The following is a 27294-nucleotide window of genomic DNA, read 5'->3' as shown; positions in this document are numbered from 1 at the left end:
TTAAATCACTTTTATAACACCTCGAGTGGAGCACAGGGATAGATCTAAAAAACGTGTAATACATACCTGCACATTTTTTCTTATTTAGACTTTGAACTAGCAGATTTCGGAACTCTCCCAAAAAATACCCAAAGCACTTTCCCTTGCTGGTCACCATTTGGCCTCTTGTAGGCAGATTACTACAATATAGTCCAAGTTCATTGGCAGTAATTTTTCTTCCCCGCTAAAAATTATAATCAATTAACCCAGAATACATCCTGCTGAGTGGATTGTCCACTGAAAAAAAAAAACTTATCCGTTTGCTTCGGGAATATATAAAAGGACACTCCCGGCTGGAAGCGCTACAATAGTAAACCAAAAACCGGCGCAGATCGATCTGTTTCTCGACCATCAGTTGGTTCGAAGCAAAAAGGCAAACAGCATTCTCGGGTGTGAGCCGATTTTGCCTTTCCCGCGGGTCTTTCTGATTCGAGGAAAACTGTTAGTGGCGGTTAGTGGTGAATCCGGTGCGTAGATTTTCCGGGCGGGTGCCGGCGGTTTAGTGCTCGATAAAAAGGTCATAAAAAGTGATACTGAGTGGATTTGTAATCATTGGTTCATATGAACTGATTTCTGAAATAAGATTTCAAAAGTGTCCTAGGCGAATCTGTGATATTCAATCCTGTTGGAGTGGAGAAGGATTCAATCAACAGGTATGTTACGCTTTGAATTTGATGAATCAATGACAAATGTCGTGGAAATTAAGCGGTTGGACTCAAGAATAGTCATTATTAAAAACCAAAATGTCTCAATCCAATTTCATCGTCAAAAGGTTTTAAAACTTGTTGGAAAAATTATTGACGAACGTACGAGTGTAGTCGATAGGGATAATCTTTCAGAAGTTGTTGTTTCGATTTAAGACGATTTAATCCTGGCTGCCGTTGCCTGTTGCAATCACTTCAACTTCTGGTAAAGTAATTAGAAGTAAACATATTACCAATGCATACCTATTTTTTTTATTTTACTACTTAACTTTCTTAGCCTGTTGATAACAATTTAAGTAACATTAAGATGGTCAAGTTAATAGTTTTGGCTTGTGTTTACTGGAGATGTACCGAATATTCGGTCGGCCGAATATTCGGCGCCGAATACTGCCAAAAAACCGTTAAGCCGAATATTCGGCTCACCGAATAGTTGGGCTAGGTATTCAGCCGAATAGGCCGAATAAGGCCGTATATTAATTTTTTTAAATTCAAACAAAAACAGACCTCTCAAATTTTTCAACTGATGTTGGATAATTTATAAAAAAAATCCAAAAGTAATGTTGAAAAAGCTGTAAAATAACCAAAAACTTATGGTTCCAGTAACGCATTTTAGGTGTACCCGTGTATTTTTCACTGTAAATAGCTTTATTTATTGATAATACTTCTAAATTCTAGAAATTTCTAATTCTAAAGTTCTCCACAAATTCAAAAGCTATCAAAATAACTTTAAAATTTGTATTTCACATGTAGAATATGTTGTCCAGGCTACAAATATTCTCAATGGAAAGAAGTTGCGATTTGTTTATGTTAGTTTTTGTAGTTACAAAACTGTTTGTTTACATTTAGCTTATATGACGTAATGAAAGCTCACGCGAGATTCAACCTCCAAAATGAGTTAATTTTCATTTAAAATTTATTATTTAGAACTGAATCCTAAGTAACATTCATTGTTTTGCAAGGCTCTCCACTCCAGGCTTTTTATGAAACATAAACTTGGTCTAACGTTTTTGATTCTAAAATCCGCCGAAAAACGTCGATGAATTAAATCACATTAAAGCGCGGCGATCAACAAAATTCCAAAACTTGGTCTAGTACACTGTTATAAAACTTTAAATGTTGCTTGGAAATGTTTAGCAACAAGTGAGTAAATTTTGGAAAACTGAACCCGAATTGAAACGTGATTAAAATTTTGAATGCGCAGTATAATATCTCGCTTGCTTTTAGTGGAACCTTATGCGGAGGGGGTTTAACCATATCTCATGACACCAAAAAGAGTACCTTCATTGAGATCATTTATCCAAAAAGTCAGGAGAAACGTTAAACAGAAGAATTCCACTTATCCGAGCTCTGTTTTTCTAAGCTCCAGCTTTATCCCAGCCATCAGGTTGACACAAGACCCATACATTACCGAAATTTGCGGTTAGTATGCAAAAGGAAGTACAGTAGAACCTCGCTTAACAGAGCTAGTCGGAAGAGGAAAAATCTTAAATAAGTTAAACCTCGGATTAAACGGAATACATTGACAAACCCTTTTTTCTCTGGTATTGCATATCATCCAGGCGCATAGCTCGGTTCTTACATGGATTCTATTTTTCTATTTAATCGACGTTTCTGGACAGATTAGATTTTAAACTTGCCAGAGATGTCAATTAAATAGCTAAAAATATAAAATATATTTTTACATCAATTTTGGATAAAAATGGTGGCTCCGATAACCGGAGCTCGGATGAGCGGGGTTCATCAGCACATAGGATTTCGTGGCACCGAGGTGGCACCGAGATATTTCAATTTACCAAATACTGTTAATGTCTTGGAGGTTCTGTGACTCACATGACCATTATAAGTTTTCTTTTTAAATATCCTAGTGTAGAGATGTACCGAATAGTGGTATTCGGCTAACGGCCGAATACCGAATATTGACCTTTTCAACTATTCGGCCAAACGAATATTCGGCCGAATATTCGGTCGAATATTTTGTTGAATTTTCATTAGAAATACTTCTATTTCTACTGCTATTTCTAATAGAAATCTTCTATTTTTGCCATCTTAATGTCCCTCATGTTTTTAAGTCGATTATTTCCAACCAGATGTATAAGATCTTTTTTTTGTAGAAGTCTCTTTGATTTTCAAAATGTCACCATTAACTGAAAGGACTTGTCGCTTCTAGGATGTTTATCTCAAAAGAGATTTGATTCCAGTAAAATCTGGGACAAAACATGTCAAAACAGGTGTTAAGTTATTTTAAATTGCGTTTTTTATATCAAATTAGTTGAATGTCTAATGCTAGATGTCATCAAAATACTTGCCGAAAAGAACGTCACGTATTCACATGGCCGGGTTTAAAAGATATTTTTAATTTGTAGAAGAAAGGGAAAATCTGAACAGAAAATATGCATTATTCTCAAACATATAAGAGGAAAAAGAAATAAAACTACTTGAAATTTAAAGTTTTCATCGAACTACAACAGCAGGGTTTAAATCGTATCTAACGAATAAATTTACTCCAAAAAATCGTTTAGTAGCAGGAAATTTCAAATTTTTTTAGAGATATTTTTTTTTATTTTATTCAGCAAAAAATCTTGATAAACTCGAAAAAAAACCGAAAAGTTTTTTAAAAAAATGGGGCCATCCCGGTCGGATACAGCTTTTCTCGAATTTTTTATTTGGTTTTAGGCAAGCCTGGATATATCAAGGAAATTTGAAATAAACGATAATCGAAGTATGAACCTATCTACAGTGAAAAATACACGGATGCATCTGAAATGTTAAACTGAAACTATAAGTTTTTGATGATTTTGAAGGTTTTTCAACATTACTTTTGGATATTTAATAAATTATCCAACATCAGTTGAAAAATTTTAGATTTTTTATTGTAAAAACTTTGAAATATAAATATTCGGCCTATTTGGCCGAATACCTAGCTCAACTATTCGGTGAGCCGAATATTCGGCTTAACGGTTTTTTGGCGGTATTCGGCGCCGAATATTCGGCCAACCGAATATTCGGTACATCTCTATCCTAGTGCATATTAATAACTGATTGCACACTCAAAGGCGCTTATTATTCTCACTGTTTATCACGATTTAATATGCATGTTTTCACCGAGAACAGACGTTCAAGCTCGAACAAAAAATCTTAAAAAAGTGTGTAAAATTTCAAATTCTGACATCCAAAAAATACGTTGAAAATTGACTTGAAACAGTGCCATCTATTGAGCCGTTCAAAAGTTATGAATCAATTCATGTGCTCAGTTTTCGAAAAGGCGTAATCGTATATGAAATCATTAATAATAATTGAACTAGTGTCGCTCTAAATTAGAAGATAAATGCAATAAGAGTTTCTTTTGACGAGACATAATTTATTTTATACGGTTTTTGCTTTTTCGGTGAGTGAAACAATTTTTTTTTTAATTTACGTAACGTTTCGGGTTCCTTTTCTTCACCCATCATCAGATCTCCCCCCGAGTAACCCGAAACGTTACGTAAATTTAAATAAAAACTCACTGATAAAAGCCAATAAGTAAAAACCGAATAAAGCACCGGTGATAAACTTTCATTCATTCCTTTATTTTTGCACTACTGAGGCATTCGAAATTACTAACAGTTTTACAGTAAGTTTTTGCACTTCTTGAACGGTTTTCATGAGAGGACGAATCGGCTATATCTAGTCAATTAGGAAGAATCTTGACGATCAGTCTTACCTTATTTTTTTGGGAGCTTTTCTTGCAATTTTTCAACTTTTCTCGTAAGGAATTACAACATATATCAGCTAAACATTAACCTGGAATCTGTTCCAATGATGAACATTGGTCTTGACAATCATCACACAACGAAAAATTTCCTTATTCAATTATTTTCAACGATTGTTAATAAGCATGTCTAGGCAGGGCAAAACGCGCCATGTCCGTTTATCTTTAAGCATGTTTCATATTTGTTTAAATTTATATGCAGTTTTCATCACAACAATTTTAAGGATATTTATATGTTGAATTGGAAAACATAACTTAAATATAAACCAATATATTTAAAATTCCTGAGCTTAATATAGATTTAATTAACTATTCACAAGAACGTCAGTATATCTGGCAGCACTGCGCGTAGCAATACATTTTTCCATCTGTGAAGTAGAAAAGAAGTGTTTTTACCTGGCAAACACTTTCGGAGGCCCTTGAATTAATAAACACTTATTATTCGTTGAACGGCGCGTTTGGGTAAACACATATGCGTACTTTGCCCCAAACGAAATGAAAATCATACTTTAACGACTAAGACGTATATAATTGGTATAAATATTCCTGTTTGTATATTTCTGGTGAACAACAGTCCCTTTTTCAAAACTATTGTCGAATTTACTGGATTACATTCTTCATTTACGAGTAATGAAAGATTCTTCTTAACGTGGGCGTCTTACTCCCAGTTCCCCTATCACTTTTGTATCCCATTGTCCTAGCTTGAAGGAAATAGTCCTATTTGCCACTGGTAGTGTTCGTGATATTATTCTGGTTGTTTCACAAACACTTTTCAGTTCTGGGAAAATCAACCTTAAAAAACGACCATGTTTGTCGACCGGCTGCCCGTTTTTTGTACCGAAAGTTTTTGAGGTTAATTGTCCCGACTCATCTGTACACTCTCAGCAAGTGTAATGAGAAATGTCAAAAACAGCTCTATAGCGATCAATTTTAAAGGTATTTTTCCATTATGCAACCGGACGAAAGTGTTAACAGCATCTTTTTTTTTAAACTTGCCAAACAATTCATGCGACCTGTTTGAAACTGAATAAAATTTTATTTTTTTTCTCAGTTCAGTCACAGAGAACAGACATACAAGCTAGCCCACGAAAGTTGTGTAAAAATCCCAACACCCTTTTTGAACCAATTTTTGTCTTTTGACTGGGCCACCAGATGTCTCCAAACACACCAAAGAGAACTGTCAAAACAAAGATGACCAAGTTTCAGTCAGTCTTCTATAGGTCGTATGTGCTGCTTAGCAAGCTTAAAGAAAATCGCTGTTGAAGTTTCGTTCGAAAGTTGATGAACCATGTTGCATGAATAAAAAAATCATAAAAGTTAGATATTATCTTTTTCCTTCAAATTTGTTAGAAATACATAGTTTTAAACAGCTGGATGCTAAAGTGATATGTGAAAGTAACCCGCTTTGAAATGCCTAGAATCAATACTGCTGGGTAAGACTGATCGTCAAGAATATTCTTGTATTTGACTGGACATAGGTGATGCATTTTCTTACATAAATTACTGTTCAAGAAGTGCGAAAACTTAAACCGAAGCTGTTAGATATCAAAACTGTCATAGTAGTGCAAAAATAAAGAAAGTGAAATTTCGCCCAGTTAAAAGTAACTCTGATTTCATTTATTTAGCAATACATTAAAGCCGTCCATTTTACTGAGACATTGGATTCATTTTTTGTAAGTTCATATACGATTACGCCTTTTTGAAAACTGGGCACTTTAAAGTTGATTTGTAACTTTTGAACGGCGCGATAGATGGCACTGTTTGTAGTCAATTTCTAACGTATTTTTTGGGTGATAGTATTTGAAATTTTACACACTTTTTTGATGATTCTTTGTTCGAGCTTGTACGTCTGTTCTCTGTGGTTCAGTTTTGATAGTTCTCTTTGGTGTGATTGGAGACATCTGGTGGCCCAGCCAAAAAACAAAAATTGGTTCAAAACGAATGTTGAAAATTTTACAAAAAAATCGTAGGCTAGCTTGTACGTCTGTTCTCTGTGATGTTTTTTAAACAAAATGTTGCAATTTGTTGTAAGCTTCGTATCGCTTGCATAAGATGTGAAAAATTTTCATAAAAAGGAAGTAATGTGTTGGTTTTTCTGATCAACGCATCCTTTTCAACAAAAAAAGAGTACATTGGTTCAATTGATTATTGACTTTTATCACTTTGGTGAAGACTGATTTGGCCACATTTAACGATTTTGCTTTTTCTGCATTAGTGTATTTTCACGACGCATGTACAAAATTTTGATTCGTAGCTCCACTTGCTTGGATGCCATGTTGATAACTAAAGATTTAATGTCAAAATTCAAACAGAAGCATCATTCTACACACATACACACCTACAAAATGAGGGGTGTTAACCGGCCTATAAGCTGATAGGATCTGTTGAAAATCGGCCCCCACATTTTGCCCGCCGCTCGTCGAATAACACCTTCTAGTGCCACGTTGAACATCACGCAGCAGGAAAGACCATCGCCTTGTCGAAGCCCCTTGTGCGATTCGATTGAACTCGACAATTCATCAGAAATCCACACACAGCACTGAATTCCATCCATTGTTGCCTTATCAGACTGGTCAGCTTTCCGGGAAAGCCGTTTTCGTCTCTTCGCGGAAACATAAAGTTTTGTTGAGATCCTACACTCAGGCAAATTCTTATTATAATTTTCATAAGATACGTCTTATTAAGCGCCTTTTTGAGTGTAAAATCATTTTTCATAGGAGTCTTATGGCATTCTTTCAATTTTCACACGAAGTTTTCATAAAAAATATAAGAAACGGCATTGTGAAAAAATAATGAACACATTCATTCCATCAATCACGACGAAGTTGTAGATGTGGTGAACTTTAATTTTCTCTTTATTTTCACGTTAGTTTTCTTTTTTACTCAGATTTAACAAAGCAGTTTGTTTGTGGTAAATACAAATAAACGATTAACAATTTTAACTAAAATCTCATTATTTCGTTAGTATAATAGTCGGCAAATCGTAATCCTCCTGAAAATGCAAAACTTATTAAACGGCGCCCGATTGAGTACCCAACCTGTGTTTTCATTTTAATCTTTTGCACTTGAACTTAAACCTCGCTCAACAATCAAAACATTTAGAAACTAACAGTTACAGGTATAACTTCGATGACATTGACGGGCAGGCTACACTACTCTCTGATAAATATATGTACATACAGGAATCGGGAACGTTCGACGACAATCAGTCTATAGTTCTTCAAGCCTCAAGCTGTTTTGCGGAATGACTATCATGTTTCAGAAGTACCAATCGAACCTTTTTCTCATTTCATTTCGTTAGTTTTTCACATTTCTACTTCAGTTGTACCTAATTGTTATTGTTACTAATTGTTGTCATCATCTTTGTACTTACGTTACCAACACTCAAGATGGCAACAAGTAGTTTTAAATGACCAGTATCTACAAGATTTCAAAATTGGTGACTTAGTTGAATAGACAGGTTTACTCTTCTTGATAGTTTGTTCTCTGACGTAAAATCGTACGATTCGTCTATTGTATTAAACTTACCTCTATCAGTCGCACGAAGCGCTCACACCATAACCTCGTGTCGTTGAACCGAATGCTAGCTAATTGCTCTGTACTGTAAACCTCATAGATTAGGTTACCCAATGTTGACTGACATCATGTTTCCTTTCAAATGCTGATTGTAGGTATATTTCACTTGTGGTGAAATATGCATGTTATCATGTTTTTCAACATGAGCCTTATCACGCTTTAAAGACGTGTTCGAATTCTTTTCAACTACGCTGTGTTGGTCAACTGTGCCTTCATACAGCAGCTGAATTGATGTTTGTCTTTTTTATTTTGAGGGTACACAATCTAATCGGCCAATTCTTTGGGTACATCACAATTATGCTAGCTAATCGTACCATACTGTTCAGGTCACATTGAATCACCGGGTAAAAAAACCAGGACTAATTAAATAGGATTTTCTGGATAAATCCTAATGCCAATTGGTTTTTTCCAACGACGTTGTCGATTGCCAACATTTGTTATCGCTCTGAGTGATTTATATATTTTGATAAAGTCTGTCCAATTCTCTAACTGACCGCATTCGGAATCCCAATTGGATTATTTTAAATAAAAATCCCAATAAATTTCAGTGACAACTGGAAAAAAACCTGTTAAGCCAGTCTGATCTAGCAAAAGATCATCAAATTAGCGGTCAGTTCCCCCGGATCTATCGGTCTTGGAACATCCAAATAGCAGGAAACGAACTATGAGCCAATCACGTGAGGTGTTCCGTTTGTTTGGAACCGTTCCCTCGGGATGGCCACAGCGAAATCTCGTGATTGAGCTTATCGCGTGACGTGCTCGAACGTGTGTGCGGCACTTATCAGCTTGGGCAACAAACTTAACTCACTACTGCTGCGGCAAGTCGAGTCGAGACAAATGAATCTTTCATCCATATTTACTTGACGTAAATACGTATGTACACAACTGGCGATGGGCCGGTTCAGTTTAGGGGGGTTGGCTCAATAGTAAATCATACAAAGTTTAAACAAATTGAGCTTGTTGGATGGGATCCATTAGACAAAACGCTGGACAATAAGCTCAATGAGTTTATCATGACTGAATGGTTTCACCATAGATTTCTTAGGTTTACAAATTAATAATGTGTTTTAAAACGTGTAATGCTGAAAGCTGCAAACGGATGTTTAAAGTTATGGTTTGTTAATTGTTTGTTCAACAATCGTGAGTTGCAAAGTTATTTCCAATCATAACACAATCATGCGGTGTACTAATATTGCCATTTCCACCCATTCATTGCGACGATCTACGCGACTAATTCACTATCATCGGAAAATCTTAGTTTTCTAAACTTTATACCATGTAGGAGTCTGCGAATCGGTCAAATCTGGTCAAACGAAGCCGCCCGCCACTCGCTTCAAAGATCCTACCGAAGGAAAATGACGTGCGAAAGAATACATAGAAGTATATAGAGTCTGTAGTTTGCGCTCAATCATGACTGTCCCAAGGCTGATTGGGAACGGGAAGCCCTAGCAGTAGCAATTAATTAATGAGTGATGAATGACATCAAGTTTAACTTTCTCAGCCCTTCAGATGGCAACTATCACTTCCAAAAAATCACGGTTGCTGACCGCGTGGTTGATAGATTTTTTTCTTATTTTCTACAGCTGAATTTGAATTGTTCAGCTTTTTGAAAGAGACTGCAATGTATTTGTTCAAAATGTTTTAAGCTTGGCACCAAGCAGCAATTTGGTGGTTTCTACATGTCAAAAAACGAAAACTAACCAAGCTTTTTCTAGTGCAACAGGAATCTTTAAGATTACTTTTAAACACTTAGCTACCTACTTACTTCTTTTTTTCATTGTATTGATTTTATTGATGATTCAAACAAAGAAACAGTTCGAAGGTGTTTTAAAAAGCTTATTCTTACAGTTTATAAAGAAAACTGTCACGGTCCTGTAGGCCTTACCATCCTTCTTGAAAACTCTCTTGACCATAGCCCAATATCGTTCTATGCAAGCTGGGAGCAGTTCGGTGGGTTAATATCTTTCTCAACGAAATCTACATCGTTATCCTCAAACCATCTAAGAGTGGATTTAGCGTAGTGGGCTGACGCCAAATCCGGCCAAAAAAATGGTGGAGCAACCTTTTCTGCAAACACTCCTTTTGGTAGATATGTATGTATGTATGTATGTAGATAATCCACCATGGGTGCACGGATTCACCGCAGTTTCGCCAACGTATGCGCTTAATTGCATTCTTTAGATTATAATTCGGCCAATCTTCAATGCAAATTAGCACATACCCGACACCATGGCTTCGTGTGAACTGTCATGTAATGAATGAATTTCGTGTATGTGTATGTCTTATTTGTAGAACGAGCAAACAGTTTCGCAACCGTATAAAATTCATAACATTCTCAGTGCTATGAATCTTCGACAGGTATTCCGCATACGTGTAGATACCTGCCCAGCTGGCAACTGATTGAACGTTCTTATATCATATAATCAATAAATGAAATAGTTATACAACAGAATAATCTCACCTTTAAACCCAACTTACCTCAAGACACACTAAGCTTACCTTTAGCTGTAACCGACCTTAATCAGTATCATAGCCATATTTATTTCCATCTAAAATAAACAATTTTTGAAGTATTAAAAAATTGTGAATTGTGCGCTGAATTGCATTCTTTAGATAACTAGTTCGGCAGATCTTCAATGCAAATCACCACATACCCGGCACCATGGCTTCGTGTGAACTGTCATGAAATGAATGTGCTTCGTGTATGTGTATGTCGTGTATTTGGAGAACGAGACAATCAGTTTCGCAACCGTATAAAACTCATAACATTTCCAGTGTTATGAATCTTCGACAAGTATTCCGCATCCGTGTATATACTTGCCCAGCTGGCAACTGTTTGACTGTTCTTATATAATATATATATATATTTTGAATGAAACAGTTGAATAATAAAGCAGTTTTACCTTCTTACCAATCTTACCTCGAGACACTCCAAGCTTACCTGTAGCTGTATCAGTTACCGTCCTTATTAAATATCATATAAATATTTGTTTCCACCTGATCTAAAATAAACAAATTTTGTTATATTACGAAGCATCACCCTACAATGCACTACAATCACCCCAATGCAATAAAGGGAAAAAAATGGAATTATGGTCTCTACAGTTGTACTGCAAAAAACTCCAACACGGGAAAGCCAATTAAAACCTTTCATTCACCTATTTTCAAAAAAAATCCCCTACGAAATACATACATTCTTTATATATGAACGTAAGAACAGGTTGGAAGGTACATGAGGTAGAACTGACCACCTGACGGCTAAAAACCTGTACAAAAACATGTTAAAAGTCAATGTATGCTTGATTATAATTTTAGCTTATGGAAAATATCCGCAAAAAATATTAAAAATCATTCAAAGAAAAAATCATATTCTGAGAACAACAGTTAGAAAAACCGATAGTATCAACGTCACAAACTAGTATGAGTGATAAACGGAACTTTGTTTTTCAATATTTCCCATGGAACGTAGGTATACACTTTGGCTAATAGATTAAAAAAAATGTTGTTTTGAAGGAGTAAATCAAATTTTAAAAGCCTTTTACAGAAAAACTAATAACAAAAAAAGTTACTTTTACAATTGATAATGTTATGTATCTAGCTATCCCAAAACTATGGTGTTAAGGTTCAAAATTGAGAATAAAAAGATAAACATTAAGAAAGAAGAAAACTATTAAAATTTGTCCGTGATATGACATCTCCAAAATATCTAGTTTCGATCATAACAAGCTGAGCTGTTCAAAGAAATTAAAAAAAAAATCCGCCCGCTTGTATGGAAATATCCCATAGTGCCACTGTAACATGAACGACACCCGTAAAATTGGTAGGTATCCGGTTGAAATGATTTGAAGAAAATAGAAATCAAGGATTGCTTTGATTGATTCTGGTTTTGTTGCCTCTAATAAATTTGTCCAGTAATTCCCTCTCACTCAACCGCTCTGAGATTCCCATTCAGATCCATTGCTAGTGAGCGAAAAGGACAAACAGTATACTTTACAGGCCACCATGTGAAAGCGCAAGGCCGTTTGCGTACTCATACCCTACGCAAAGCGCATAAGAAAAAAAGTTATGACGTTGAAGTTGATAGAGGAAAAGAGATAGTAGAGCGAACAGCAAACATGTTGGTACATGTCTCGATAATTTAATGATGTTCAAATATGTCTCAAGCAAAATTAAATTAGCTTTAAAATTGTTCACGATATATTCACTTCATTATCGAAAAACATTAAGAAACTGACATATTGCAAAGTTAGTAAAATAGAAAAAAACGCGCATTAGAACGCTCTCACCCGTTTTGGTCCTCCCGTTTGATATCTTTGCTTGCGTGCCTACGGTGAAAACTGAATGAAAAAAAAACCCCGCCCGGTCGGAATCATATTTCACAAGCGCATTGCTACAGCTGCATCACCGAGCTCTTCTTGCTGCGCACAAAAAACTAAACACAAGAAAGAATCCGACTGGAATCAATGTTATTTCACTTAGCGGGCACCAGACATTTTCGAATAAGTTTAACAAATTCACATAATTTCAAACCAACTTTTAGAAACCATCACTCCAAACACACCACATAAAACGCCATTACTCGATTTTTACTTTTTTTACACTCATTTTAGTAACTGAGCATACAAACATGATGCTTAATCTCTAATTTTTCCACACATCGCCAATTCTATCGGAAAACAATATATAACCAACACTTTACGGAAACAAATGCAGAAAACGCGAAACACCGACAGGAGCCCGGAGAAAAGGAAAAAACAACCGCACGCGATGAGAGCTCGATGTCGATTCTCATAACAAATTGAACCACTTTTGAAATACTTTTATTCAAGAATCCAATCGTTAAAAAAATCACATCAAAAGGCCAAAATAGTAAAATAAACTGTATGTATTGCACATTACCTGTCTGTATCTTTTTTTAATTCCAAATCATTCAATTCAAGCGTAGGTAAAAATCACTTTCAACTGGTAGTTGTTTATTGGTCAATGAGCCAATGCTTTGGTCGGAACGGGTCGAAACTAGTCAGGTCGTTGTCAGTGAAGCAAGTTAAAACTCTCAAACACTCCTTTTGGTAGATATCGGCATTTATTGTTCCTTTTGTAAAGAAACTCGCCGACTTCAATCCGCAGGAGCAGATTGCCTGCCACACAAACACTTTGTGGCCAAATTTTTCCACCTAGATCGACTTCTCGTGGTCTCTCACATCCCGCCCAATAGCTGTAGTGTAGAATTGTGGTCCCGGAAGAGTACTGGAATCCTCTTTTACATACATAAGTTTCATCGTCGATGAGAATGCACGCATCTGGCTTCTGCAAAATCCGATGATACAGCTTCCGGGCTCTGATTTTGGCTCGTGATTTTTGTTCAGCCGTTTGTTTGGACAATTTCTGCTTCTTGTACAATGTCTTCAGGTTGATCCGCTGTACCATTCCGATCGATGTCCCAGCTTTTTTCGCCAAATCCCGTATGGACATCGATCGATTCCGGTTGATGAGATTGATTACCATAAGGTCCAGATTTGGGTCAGATGGTCCTGGTGTTCTGCCTCTTCCTGGCAAATCATCGAACGTATAGCGTTCCCCGAACTTGTGGATGATGGATTTTTCGCTGGCCGGATGAATGCCGAAACGTTTCGCCACTTCATTCATCGTGATGCCCTTCTCTCGCATCCAAGTGTCCAACACACGATTTTTAATTAATTTTTTAATTCGCGACTTTTTGGGAGAAACGAATGTTTTAAACGTAAACAAAGCGCTGGTTCACTCTTGACAGATTAAGATGCTACATACAGGTGAGCACAGTTGTTCGCCTTCACGCGTTAGTAAGTTGAAAGCCCAAATATGTTTATAGTTAATTTTCGATACACTCCTTAGAAGATACAATTTTGTGATTTTGAAGGCTTCAAAATCATTGTTTTCGTCGGTCTAAAATGTTTCATATAATTGAGTTGAACAACATTTTATTTTTCACCATCTTTGGTTTGGACTTTACTGGCAAACATATTGCGTGAATCTGATTTGACAGATAAAAATTCCGCACTCACTAATACCATCACATTCTTTATGTAAACAATCATGTGCCAAAAGTTTAAAAGGGAGTATAAGACAAAAGGACCAACATCAGAGTTTAGTTGCTTCAAATTATTTCTATTAAAAATCAACATTCATACGTACGGTGTTGCCATCCTCGACAAACTGCGCTGATTGCACCTAAATAGCTTTGCTTGCGTGAATAAAAACACCAATTGATGCTATCATTTTGCTGATGATACGTCATTTATGTTTTACTTTGCTATTCAAAAACAGATTTCGTTACCTTAATGATGCCTTGATTTGTTGTCACCTGAAAATAAATATCAAAAAGTGCTATGATTTTGGTGCAGCGAAATCCGATACGTTTATTTTAACCCCAGCTGGTGTAGTGGTTTCCAAAAGACATAATTTGAACTTTTTAAAATCAAGCTGTAAATATAGTTTCAGGGCATACATGTTACGCAACAGTAATCGTACACAGAAAATTTTTTTGACTATTACATGTCACTGAAAACTGCAACCTTTAAAATAAATCACCTGTAATTAACAAAACCTGTAATTTTAAATTGTTTTCCTTGAAAGTAAACGAAGATTCATTTATTATTACAGCAAATGTCCTGTAAAAAAGTTGTATACTAAAAATTAAATGTCACGTAATCATGTTTTCGAGCTGTAAAATTACGGTAAATGTCCTGCTCCTTTTTGTTACAGGACATTTGCGTAATTTTACAGGAAATAATTTTTGCTGTGTATATAAATAGGCGATGATTGAGCGGGGCTCTCAATGAGTTAGTTAACCAACATAAGATTAATTGCAAAGTTTTTTTTTTTTTAAAAAAAAAGGCATACACCGTCTTAGCCGATTTGGGCTCACAGACTGAATAAACGTGGACAACTTAAGATTAACATTTAACACCCAGTACCAAGATGGGAATCGAACCCATGCCTCAGGTGGTCCATGCGATTACCGTGTCACCACGCTATCCACTCGGCCACCGAGACGTACTTTTCTGTGGTTTGTTGATAAACAAACGCTATGAGTTCCGCAGTTGCATAGCCGAAATAGCCAAAATGGATGAATCGGGAATTTGATATACGGTAACACCTCCTATATACACACATTGGTTCAAACTAAAAAGTTTAAAAAAAACATCGCGAGCTCCAACTGCTTTCACGATGTCAAGGCGTTTGGTTCAATTTTTTTTAATAATTTTGGTTTCATAGAGGTCGAAAAACGATATTTAAAAGATTTTTTTTTTTTTCCTTGTAGGGGAGAGCCCACTGCGACCAGTAGTTGATCTATTGTGGTAATTACCCCGCGTTACTGTATGCTATCAGGCTCACCTGCACTATGGGTTGAAGTGACAGTTGATTGCTGACTAGGCATTTTATCCCAATCGGGTATGATATCAAAGATGTATGATATAACCTTCTTAGGGCTGATATTCAACCATATATCTTGTGCGCTTATTAACTTTGCCCCAAGAACACGCTCTCTCCTATTTAGGAGGGCGCAGCAGTTGCATAGAAGATGCTCTGCAGTTTCTTTTTCGAACCCGCAGAACCGACAGTCGTCGTTTTGAATAATGTTTATCCTTTTGAGATGCTGTTTTGTTGGACAGTGTCCTGTCAATAGACCAGTGTAAGTACTTAATTCGTGCTTACTTAAGTTCAACATGTTTTTGGAGAGTCGTGCGCTTGGTTCAATGAATCTTTTTGCCTGAGTTGCTCCCTCTGCTGTTCTCCAGTTGGAGACAATAGTGGTGCTTTCCCAGTTCTTGAGTTCCATATTCAAGGCACTCCTAGATACTCCGCAGAAAGGTTCAGGTCCAATTAACAGGCCCTGAGATCCTTCCCTAGCTAGCTGGTCTGCTTCTTCGTTCCCTAGGATACCGCAGTGGCCTGGAACCCAGAATAACAATACTCTGTTCCGTATGGCCAGGTTTCTTAGTGCAACAATACACTCCCATACTAGCTTGGAGTAACATGTGAAAGTACTTAGTGCTCGAAGAGCGGCCTGACTATCAGAGAATATATAGATACTTGTGTACCTGTATCCTCTTTTCAAACAGGCTAAAGTGCATTCTAAAATTGCTTGAACTTCTGCTTGGAACACTGTTGGCCAGTTTCCCATAGGAATTGAGATCCTGAGTCTAGGTCCGAACACCCCTGCCCCAGTTCTATTATCCATTTTTGACCCATCAGTAAAGAATTTTATTGATCCGGAAGGAACCGCAGGTCCACCTGACTCCCACACGTCCCTTTCATTGATAGTTACATTGTATGGTATGTCTAGATTGAAAACGGGTTCCATCCAGTCATCGTTCTTTACAATAAGTGAGTTTATTTTAAATATCTTAAGGATTTTTAGGTGTCCTGTAAGATCCCCCTCATAGAGAGTTTTGTTTTTGGTGAGTCTCAAGGCACTACGTTCTGCCTCTAACTCAATAAATTGATGTAGTGGCAGGATATTTAGTAGTGCATTCAGAGCCTCGTTTGATGTGCTTCGCATAGCGCCAGTTATAGCTAGCGTTGCTATTCTTTGAAGCTTCGCTAGTTTCTTCCGGGCCGTAGCTTGCACAGTTTTGGTCCACCATACTAAAGAAGCATACGAGATTTTGGGTCTTATTATAGCTGTAAATATCCAATGGATAATTTTAGGCCTTAGTCCCCATTTTTTCCCTACTCCCTTGAGGCAAACCCATAGAGCTGTTCTAGCCTTGGCTATTACATGCTCTATCTGCGGATTCCATGATAGCTTTGAATCTAGTATGATGCCTAAATATTTCACTTGTGATTCGAAGTTTAGCACTTCCCCGTCTAATGTTAGTGGTTTTAGTGCAGTTTTTCGTCTCGTAGTGAATGCTATCACAGTAGTTTTGGAAGGGTTAATGTTCAGTCCCTCTTCCCTGCACCAGAATAGTGCGTAGTTAAGTGCAGATTGCATTCTGTTTGACAACACTTTCTCATATTTTCCCCGAACTATTATTACTACGTCGTCTGCAAAGCCAATAACTTCGAAACCCATAGATACAAGTTTGTTTAGGAGGTCGTCCACGATCAATGACCACAACAACGGTGATAGAACCCCACCTTGGGGACATCCCTTTGTTGGAGTGGCTTTGATTGTAAGTCCTCCCAAGCTTGCATAGATGGTTCTATTTATAAGCATGGTACTAGTCCAGTCAACAATTGCCGAGTGGCATCCTCGTCTTTTCATAGCTGTTTCGATTGAACTGTGTGATGCGTTGTCGAATGCCCCTTCAATGTCTAGAAAAGAAGCGAGTGCTATTTCTTTTGCCTCTAGGGTCTTTTCTAGTTTTTGTGTTAAAGTGTGCAAGGCCGTAACCGTTGACATACCTTTTTTGTAAGCGAACTGAAAATTATTTAGCTTACTTGAGCTAAGATACTGCGATTTAATGTGCTCGTCAAGTATCTTCTCCATTATTTTCAAGATAATGGATGTCAGACTTATAGGTCTGAATGCCTTTGGTTGAGTTTTATCTTTTTTCCCTGGTTTCGGGATGAAGATAACACGCACCTTTTTCCACTGAGTGGGAACATGACAGAGGGTCATACTGGCGACGAACATCTCTACCAAGGCAGGTATTACCATTTGTTTTGCTTGCTGTATTTGGATTGGTATAATTCCATCTTCGCCAGCAGCTTTAAATGGCTCGAATGTACTTATCGCCCAGTCAACCATTGACGGTTTAAAGATTGCGCGCGATTTGCGGAGAGCTTCCTCGCGTCTGACATTTCGTCTGGATCTTCCAGCCGGAGTGTCTATAATCTCTGTCCCTTCAATGGATCCTGGGAAATGCGTACTTAGTAGTAATTGAAGTGTTTCTTCTGGGTCTGTAGTGAACTCCCCATTATTTTTCTTCAATTGACCCAGTCCATTTGAGTGTTCTTTAGATAGAACTTTCTGGAGCCTGGCAGCTTCTGGTGTAGATTGAACGGTTTCACACATGTGCCTCCAACTACTTCTCTTAGCTTTACGAATATTTTTATTGTACTCAGTTAGAGACTTACGATAGTCATCCCAGTTTGAGTCAGCTTTTGCTTTGTTAAAAAGTCTCCTTGTTTTTTTCCTTAACTTTTCTAGTTGTCTGTTCCACCAAGGAACTCTTCTGTTTGAAACACGTTCCATCAGTGGACAGCTTGCTTCGAAAGCGTATATGATCTTATTGGTAAAACTGTTTGAAGCTTCCTCTAATTGCTTTGTTGTTCGTATTTTCACATCCAACAAAGGTTTACAAACTTCAAGTGTGTGTTTGTAGAGATCCCAGTTGGTGTTCCTAGGGTCTCTATAAACGTCCCTGATTATTTCTCCTCCCACTATGTCGAAAGTAATATGTCTGTGATCAGACAGTGATTCTTCATCCGACACCTCCCAGTTATTTATTTTCCCTAGAAGCAGTGGTGTGCATATAGTTAAATCGAGGACTTCTTGTCTGTTCGTCGTTGTGAACGTTGGTTTGTTTCCCTCGTTACATATTTCAATATGGTTTTGCGAAAGAAACTCTAATAAAGACTCACCTCTATTGTTGATGTCTGTACTTCCCCACAGCGTGTGATGAGCGTTAGCATCGCAGCAGATGAGAAACTGCTGGTTTTGTGCCCGGCATTTTCTCATAAATTCTACTACCATCGGTGGGGGTATTTCGGTGCTATCTCCCGGGAAATACGCTGAGGCTACACTTACCGTGTGCTTACCTTTCGGTGTCGGTATTTCCATTCGTATAGCCGTGATGTCTCCGTCGATAAATTCTGTAAAGGGAGTAAATTTAATTCTTTTATTAACTAGTAGAGCAGCCCTTGGGCGAGCGCTTCTTTCGTCGTAAAGAATCTTACCATTCGGCGTGTAAAGCCCTTGTACCTTACCCTTGTTAACCCAAGGTTCCTGGATAAAGGCAAGGTCCAGGTTTTCGGAGACGAATCTTCTCAGTAGTGTACTTGAGGCTCCTACAGCATGATGAAGATTCGCCTGAACACATTTTAGGGTGCTCATTTTTGGGGTTTTTTGCCCGTGGTGGTGGGGCAAAGCACCGGCTTTTTGCCATTTGCACATGTTTGCTTTTCTCCTTTTGGTTTGCTCCATGTGCTAGGGTTTCTTGACAGTTTTTTGTTTACAGGTTTGTTGATGGTTACTTTACCTTTAAAACTGGTCATTCCACTCGGGCCTGGTTTAAGTTGATCTTGTTCCAAGCATGGGCCCATGTTCAACAACCTAGTCCCTTCCGGTGAGCAATCTGCATTGAATTTACTGGGGCTATACTCATTTTTCTCGTTTGTCCCTGAGTCTTGTCCCTGGTCCATAGATTGGCCCTGGTCCTTAGACTCTGGTTCTTTGAGATCGAGTGTTGCCGAAGTATTTCCTTTGCTAATCGACTCTCCTTCTGTGGGTTGGACCTGGTCTGTCGCCGACTGGTCCTTTACAAGGCCCTGTTTAGGCTGCCCGGGTCCTTGAACAGCTTTATCGGTGGTGTTCCCTTCAACAGCTCTGCTTTCTGGATTTCTCTTGGTTATTTTCCAGATTTTACTGGAACCAAATCCATAGTATATGACGAAGTTCCTCTTCTCCAGCTCTTTCATTGAGGTTTCGTCTACGGTGAAAACCACTTCGAGAGCTTCGTTCTTTTTGTGGATATCGTAGAATCTCCAGCTTTCAGTACTAAGCTCATCATTTTGGCTTTCAATTGTAGCCTGAATCGTACCGATATCGTCCTCGGCAGCTCCAGGTAGGTGAGCCTTCAGGATCTCCGATCTTGGGATTTGATTATCTCCAACGGCGACTAGCTCAGCTCCTACCCATGGCTTGATTGATGGTGTAACTTGCTTTAGCCAGTCCGATGTAGCCTGGTCAAGACACGTCACAACCATGAAACCTGATTTGTACGAACATTGAGCGAACTTCGGTTTAAGTTTCTCCTGTCTTTGACCGAGAACAGCCCGTTTAATCGCTTGCTGTACCATTTTCAGTTGTTCTGTTTTCAGCTGTGTGCTGGGGTAATCTTTGGCTAATATGCCTACCCTCACAGAACCAGCAACCTCACTATAGGAGGGTCTTTGCTTGGACTTGCCTTTAATTTTCTCTATTGGTCTCATTGGGCGTTTGGCCCTATGTAGACCTTCACGACCCTCATTGGTCTGTGGTCGAGCTTGCTTTGATTCGTATGGCTGTCTCGCAGGGGCTTGTGGCCCTCTGGCCTTCTTGGCTCTCGATTTTTCCACACTGTTTGAACCATCGTTATCTCCACTGCGCGCCCGTTTTACATTTTTTGCAGGGGGCGTATTTTTTTCAGTGGAAATTAGGCGCATTGCCTCTTCATATGGTACGTTTTTGGCCATAAGCTTTCTCAGCCTTCTCTTGGCCGCACCACTTAGCTGCCGTGTGTCGAGATTTTTCTCTTTTTTCGGCATTTCTGCTGTTTTGATGGTGACATTAACCCCATCATCGTCGCTCTCGTCGTTCATTTCCGCAGGTGAATCTAATGCGGAAGATGAGATGGATGGCACTCCTGTGAATGACTCGTTAGAGAGCTGTCTTTCGAGTTCACCTTCTGTGACTTCCATATTATCCGGCTGAGACGAGCAGTCGGCACTCGTATTGTTTTGTGTTTGTTTGTTTGTGTACATATTTTGATCCCACGAGTAGCTAGGGAAGTAAAGGTCAGCTGTGTCAGTGCCCTGCTGTAACACAGTAAGGGCTGTATACTGTGGGGTGCGCCCTGGTGCCCCACAGGTTCCGTTAGCGACTGAGATTCCCTCCAGCCATACATCCTATCGTCACGGTGCCTTAGGATTGGGGCACCTCCTCACTTTGCTATTGTCGAGTTGACAACATTGCCCGGGCTTCGCCGCCAGCTGCGTGTATACTTTTAGCTGGCTGTCATTTGTGATCATATGACTCGTGGAGGCGTGAGGTAGGAACGAGTGAGGACCAGAATTATGTTTGTCATTCCTTCCAGGTTGTCAACCCACCATTTGAAGCCCAAAAATATTTAAAAGATGTGAAGCAACGGAAATTAGAGGTTTTTTGAGGTTTACAATGCTTTCTAGAGCTCTATTGTAACAAAAATTAGGATTCTCTTCAAACTTTTGGTTTTTGAGAAACACGCATTCGTAACTGTCCCTTTCTGAAAGAACTAAGCTTTAGCATAGTCAATGTGCATCGGATGAAAGATTGCAATTTTACTATTATTCGATCAATTTTCTATTTCTCAGGAAATGTGTTTGTTTCTCTACGAAAAGTTTGGAATATGTTAAAAAAAACTCTTCATAATTTCATCTGCAAATCTAATCGCACTGGTCATTTAACCAGAGCCGTAGGTCTGATTTCGTCTGCCTTTACCGCGAACCAAATTGACCGACCAGAAAGAACCTAGCCTAATCTTAATTTTTTCTGGAATAAGTACAAGATGCATTCGTCGTGCTGCCATCCAATCCACACTCGAGACAGACAGCTTGGTGATACTTTGAACCGGCAATTAGTAACGACTTCGGCCAAACGAAATCATAAAGTCAGCACGTTGGTTGGTTGTTGGTAATTCAAACTCATGTATGCATAATCAACTCTGATTCGGTCGTAGTCTGCCGCCTCGGTGAAATAAATTTATGAATCGATTAAACCTATTGGCTTATCAGCATGTTACGGTTGTAAATATTGCCAAGGCGAGTTGTACTGAAGAGCGCGCGCGCCCATTCACCAGTTTTCGCTCGTGGCTAGGATGCAAATGCGTTGATCTCATTCAATTTGGGAAAAAGAGGCGTGTTTTTTCGATAAACGATGGATCAAATTTGAAACGAACTTCGACTGGGATATCAGGATGGACTTTGGAGTCTGTTAAGTGTTTTGAAACCATGTTTTTATCATAAATTCAAATGATAGGTCAAAAGCTTCCAAGACTATTTGAAATTTTACTTGAATGATACAATGTTCAAAATTTAAAAGCAGAGGATGATGGAGATAAATAATACCCAAGGTCGACAGGACGAAAGACTTCCTTGTGAGGTCCCGTAGACCTTTAAACACCTCATGGGAGGTTTTCCTCACCAAACTTTTGAAATTATACAAATAAGTTATGGACAAGCCAACAGGAGGGCCAACAAGTAAACTGATATATAAATTTAATATAGAGAACAATCAAAGGTCTCACGAATATCAAATATCTACAGAGTGACACAAAAGTTCCCGTACTTTTTGAAAATACTCGCAACATTCTTATATAATATCAAAATTAATCAACGAAACAACTTAAACCTTCTTTGGAATCTTAGCTATCAGATTGAATCGAAAAAATTTAGCTACTCCTTTGGCCTTGTGCAACAGGTACATTTAACTGTTAGGCCACCGTACTTTCAATAAATAAATTAAATTTATAAAAATACCTTCTTTAGACCTCCATACTCTTTACATAGTTTACTTAACCAATTCCTGAATGACAACTGGGCCTCTTCACTACCATCAATTACTCAAGAAGAGTCAGCAGAAGAACTCTACAGAAAAAATTTAATGGAAAAAAACCGAACCTGTGTCCCTGGAAGGGCTCAGGTTTTTTGAGTGTTACTTCAAGACTAATGCTTCTAACAAATCAACACTGGATCATCCGTGACGCACTGGAGCGATGCACAACCGAACACTAACACCGTATTTGTTTTCTACCCTCGTTCAGTGGTGCACTTAACCCGATAAAAACTAACACAAATCATCGCCATTGTATTGCTATCTCACTCACTAAAACTCTCACAACACTGACAAAATTTTCGGGGCACTACCGCCTCCATTTACCTATCCCTCCACTGGAAGGGGGTAGGGGTATCACATATTCATAGAAACATTACTCGTGCCAAAATACCCTTCCATGCCAAATGGTTTTCATTTACTTAATCAGTTCTCGAAAGGCTTACCAGACGTCCTACTTTGGTAGGACATGTCCTACTTTTTCGAAACTTGTCCTACCGTCCTTCTTTGGAACCGAAATGTCCTACTTTTTTACTGTTAGGACCATTATCTTGTATACCGAAATTTTCACTTCGCATTTTTTATTATTTCGATCCATTATTCACGAAATCCTTATTGACGCTTCTCCATTTCAATGCAAAACTATAATATTTCATCCAAAGAAAGGTTTTTTATACCCTTGGTTTGTTCATGTTTTTGTTCGATTGCTTTTCGGTGGTAATTCCGCGCTTTGCAGTAAAAAAGTGAAAGTTTGAAAAACGATTGATAAATAGGATCAATAATTGTTGAGTACTGAAACTCTAAAGAGATATTGTGATTTTGGCCATGTAAATTTTCAACTACTGCTAAGCCATTCAAAAACAAGATGGCTTAGCTTATTTCCAGCCATTGAGAGACTTCTCAAAATGTTTCTGGCTGTGAAAGAATATTTTTATTCCGTAGAGCAGCCACCGAAGCCAATAATTTCTTTTTTTACGAATTCTTACGCAGAAGTGTTTTTTTTTTGTTTACGCATTCATTGATGAATGTTTTTCATAGTGGTATGGCCTCGGTTGAGCGCGAACATAATTCACTGATAGAAGTTATTCACTCTTTGGAAAATCTTGTTCTTCTTTTGGAAAATCGTCTTCACGATCGGTTTCTGCCAATGAAAGTTAAGGCCCCTCTGGAAGAAATTAATAACCCATCGGAAACGGAAAAAGTGATAGAGGAGTTCTACCAAGTCTACAAGTCTACTTTGGATTATATTTACAAGTAGTTTGGCCCATTGAGTGATTTGAAGCCCTTCTTTGCTGGAACCACGTAGTTTCAAATTCGGGCACCTTGAGAACTGTGTGAAATTTTAGCAAACAAAGGTATTGAAATCAACAATGTCAAACTGTATGCCAAATTTTATCGCCTAAATTCGTTCATTGCGCAGCAACAAGATGATTTCAGGAACACACTAATTCATGAAAAATGGAAATTATTTTTCCAATCCTATCAATTACTCGATCATCACTCCGAGCTGCTAACGATTGCTGGATATTTCTTCGCAATTTAGGGTCACAACGCCAATGTAGAGAGTATTTTGTCCATCATTAATACCCAGTGGTCCAAGGAACGCGGAGAAATCCTTATTGACGCAGATAGAGCGATTATCCTACTGCAATACAACAACAGGCAAATTTCATGTTCAGAGTTCCATTTCTATTTGTTAAAAAATGAAGCGTTGCTAGAAAAATCGGTTCTTCAGAGAAGTATGCTCAAGAACAAGAATAACTTCCTTTTTTTTTATAAAAATAATACTAACGATAAAATATTGAATTTTTAAAACAGAATTACATAAAAATGTGAAAAAACGTTTTTGATGTTATTTTGTTGTGGTATCATCTTTGTTGTCGAACCCACTGTGCCGAGGTCTGATAAGTGAGTTTCGGCGACTTCACCAACATTAATTTCCTTAGCCGCATCGCGAAGAGACTGAAGTTGTTTACATTACGCGTCACAGTAGTACAACAGTTATTTGCACAATTAAAAGGGAAATTAGAAAACTAGTTTATTAGGATATATTGACAGTTCTGCACGAACACCACCTTAGCAGGAGGCCTCAGCCCTAGCCTCAAACCATGGGAACACAGAATCCATTTTTGAGAAGGGCGCACGATAAACGCGATTTTCCGGTACTAATATCGACAAATTCGTCCTGTGGAAAAGCGATACACAGATGTTCGTGTTTTGATTGTTTTGGGTGTTCAGGGATGCCAAGTGCATTAATATTTGGAAAATGATCGTATTTTTTTTAATTGCATTGTTATTGAAAAACCTTTTCATGAGTACTGAGAATTTGCAATTGTCCCGTAGATTTCTATTCGAATGTAAAATTAAACGCATCACTTATATGTACGAAATAACAATTTACTGTATGGAACACTTAAACGATGTAGCGAATTATGTGAATATGTTTTAAATAATCAGAGAATGTAGGCGATTATTTTCAAAGTCAACATAAACGGGACTTTCATTAATTTACTTGTTTGTAACAGTGAATGATTTATCATTCGTTTAGAAGTTAGAAACAACTCTTTTTGTATCTACCAAGCAGTACATGAAAATATATTTCAGATGTTTTGAATTCACCTTGAAAATTCATTAGCAAAAGATGGCTTATCTTCATCCCTTTTTTGGACACCCGGTAATGAATTCAAACGTTTAGCTGTTGATAGTTAAAAAAATTATCAATTCAGAAATATTATTATGAGTTTGAAACAAGTAAATACTGATTTTAGTAACGCACCTAGCATCACTGGTGAGGCCGCCAGCGAATCAAAATTTGAGGTTATGGCTGAGGCCAATTTTTCGTCAATACTATCGTCCGTATATACCCTTATACCTTACCGGTAAGGCCACAGATAACTCGTTTCTGAATAGCCAGATGAAATACTTAACAAACGTTTTTTGCTTTGATAGTTAATTGGAGATTAAATTGCCCAACCGCTGAGCAATATTTGAAATTGTGTGGAAATACCACTAAGGCACACTTAAAATTTAAGTTACCTACTTTGAAAATCATTATATGATAATCCCATTGTAATTAATAAATACACTTTGCAGTTTGAAGCATCCGCTATCGAGAATCGGTATTTCGCTTCAACCATATCCGCAACAATCTTATCTTATGTTATTTAACATTTGTGTAAAACCTTTTTTTTTGAATAAAAATCACAAAATAAAGCGTCCTACTTTTCGTCCTACTGCAGATTTAAAAACGTCCTACTTTTTTATGGTATTTTGAGCAAAATGTCCTACTTCCCGAAACTGTATTCTGGTAAGCCTAGTTCTCGAGCTATGCAAACATTTGTCTTTTCATTGAGAGACCCACTGCCCCCTTCCAGTGAGAGGGTCTCAAACCATAATAGGAACCTGTCCAGGCCTCAAAAGCACCCATCTGCCAATTTTTGAGTAAATCGGTTCAGCTGTTTTCGGGTGTATAGGGATAGGCAGACAGACAATCATTTTTGCCCCTTTTGCCGATTCAAAAATCTGGTCGACAAAATTTCATCTCAATCTGATCATCTTAATATCGAAATAACAGAGAACAATTACTGTGGATGACCCCTTTCGCCGACCCCTGATCCAAAATTTGACTCCTTGAATCAATTGCCCGTCATTTAAAACTCCCGTGTGTATATTTTTATTTCAATCCAATGTTTCTTAGTGTCAATATAGCTAAAACAGTATTTGTTTACCGACCTCCGTTTTTTACCATGATGCTGTTGCTAGCTCTCCAGATACTTGTTGGAATTTATTTGCTGAGCATTTCCGATCGGTTTTCTCGGACACTGTTTCCTCCGAATCTGAGTGCAGCATAGCCAACTCTTATGTTCCAGTTGATGCAATAGAGCTTAACATTTTTGTAATTAACCAAGAGCTAATTGTAAATGCCGCGAAGAAATTGAAAGCCTCATTCGCTCCCGGACCTGATGGAATTCCAGCTGTAATTTACTTCCGCTCTTTCAATGCCTCTAGCACGAATCTACAACAAATCTCTTCAGCAACGTAAATTTCCTGAAAAATGGAAAAATTCATTTATGGTTCCAATATTTAAAAACGGTGACCGAAGAAATGTATCAAGCAGTATCGAGGTATTACTAGTTTGTCGGCAGGTTCTAAACTTTTCGAAATCATCGTGAGTGGCGCTCTATTACGAGCTTCATCCCAATATATTGCGGCTGAACAGCACGGGTTTATGCCTGGTAGATCGGTGAGTACAAACCTTTTGCAATACACATCGTTTTGCCTGAACCAGATGCAGTGTAAAAAGCAAGTAGATGCTGTTTACACCGACATCAAGGCTGCATTTGACAGGATTGATCACAGAATATTGCTTGCCAAATAGAGTGTCCGTCCCGGGATTTCCCGGTCGGGAATTCCCGGGAATTTAAAAAATTCGGGAATTCCCGATTCCCGGGAATCATAGTTTCATTCCCGGGAAATCCCGACATGTATGAAATTATAACTCTGGGAAAGCCCAATAGCCTCCGGAACTATTCTTATTGATCTTTTTGAAAATGTAGTCATACAAAACTCATTGAGAATATGCTGATTCCTGAAGCAGTAGACCCTTTGGAGCCATTTGGTGCATTTTTTATTTCTCAAATAGATAAGTTTAAAAATATAATATGTATTTTCACACCGTTTTCATTGAACGAAAACCCACAACACTTCGAAAAACATATGAAAAATCACGC

The 27294-nt window shown here is 37.9% G+C and overlaps 1 protein-coding gene across 1 annotated transcript in view; it reads left to right on the top strand.

The window, feature by feature from the left end:
* The first annotated feature begins 359 nt into the window (after positions 1–359).
* Positions 360–27294, top strand: part of LOC129751362 (neural/ectodermal development factor IMP-L2) — a 131990-nt gene continuing 105055 nt past the window's right edge. The window contains exon 1 of the mRNA XM_055746819.1: positions 360–692. The gene's annotated coding sequence lies outside the window, so the exon portion shown is untranslated. The remainder of the gene's footprint in view (positions 693–27294) is intronic.

Source organism: Uranotaenia lowii, chromosome 3, assembly GCF_029784155.1.
Source record: "Uranotaenia lowii strain MFRU-FL chromosome 3, ASM2978415v1, whole genome shotgun sequence".
Lineage (NCBI taxonomy): Eukaryota > Metazoa > Arthropoda > Insecta > Diptera > Culicidae > Uranotaenia > Uranotaenia lowii.
This window is presented reverse-complemented; position numbering and strand designations above follow the sequence as displayed.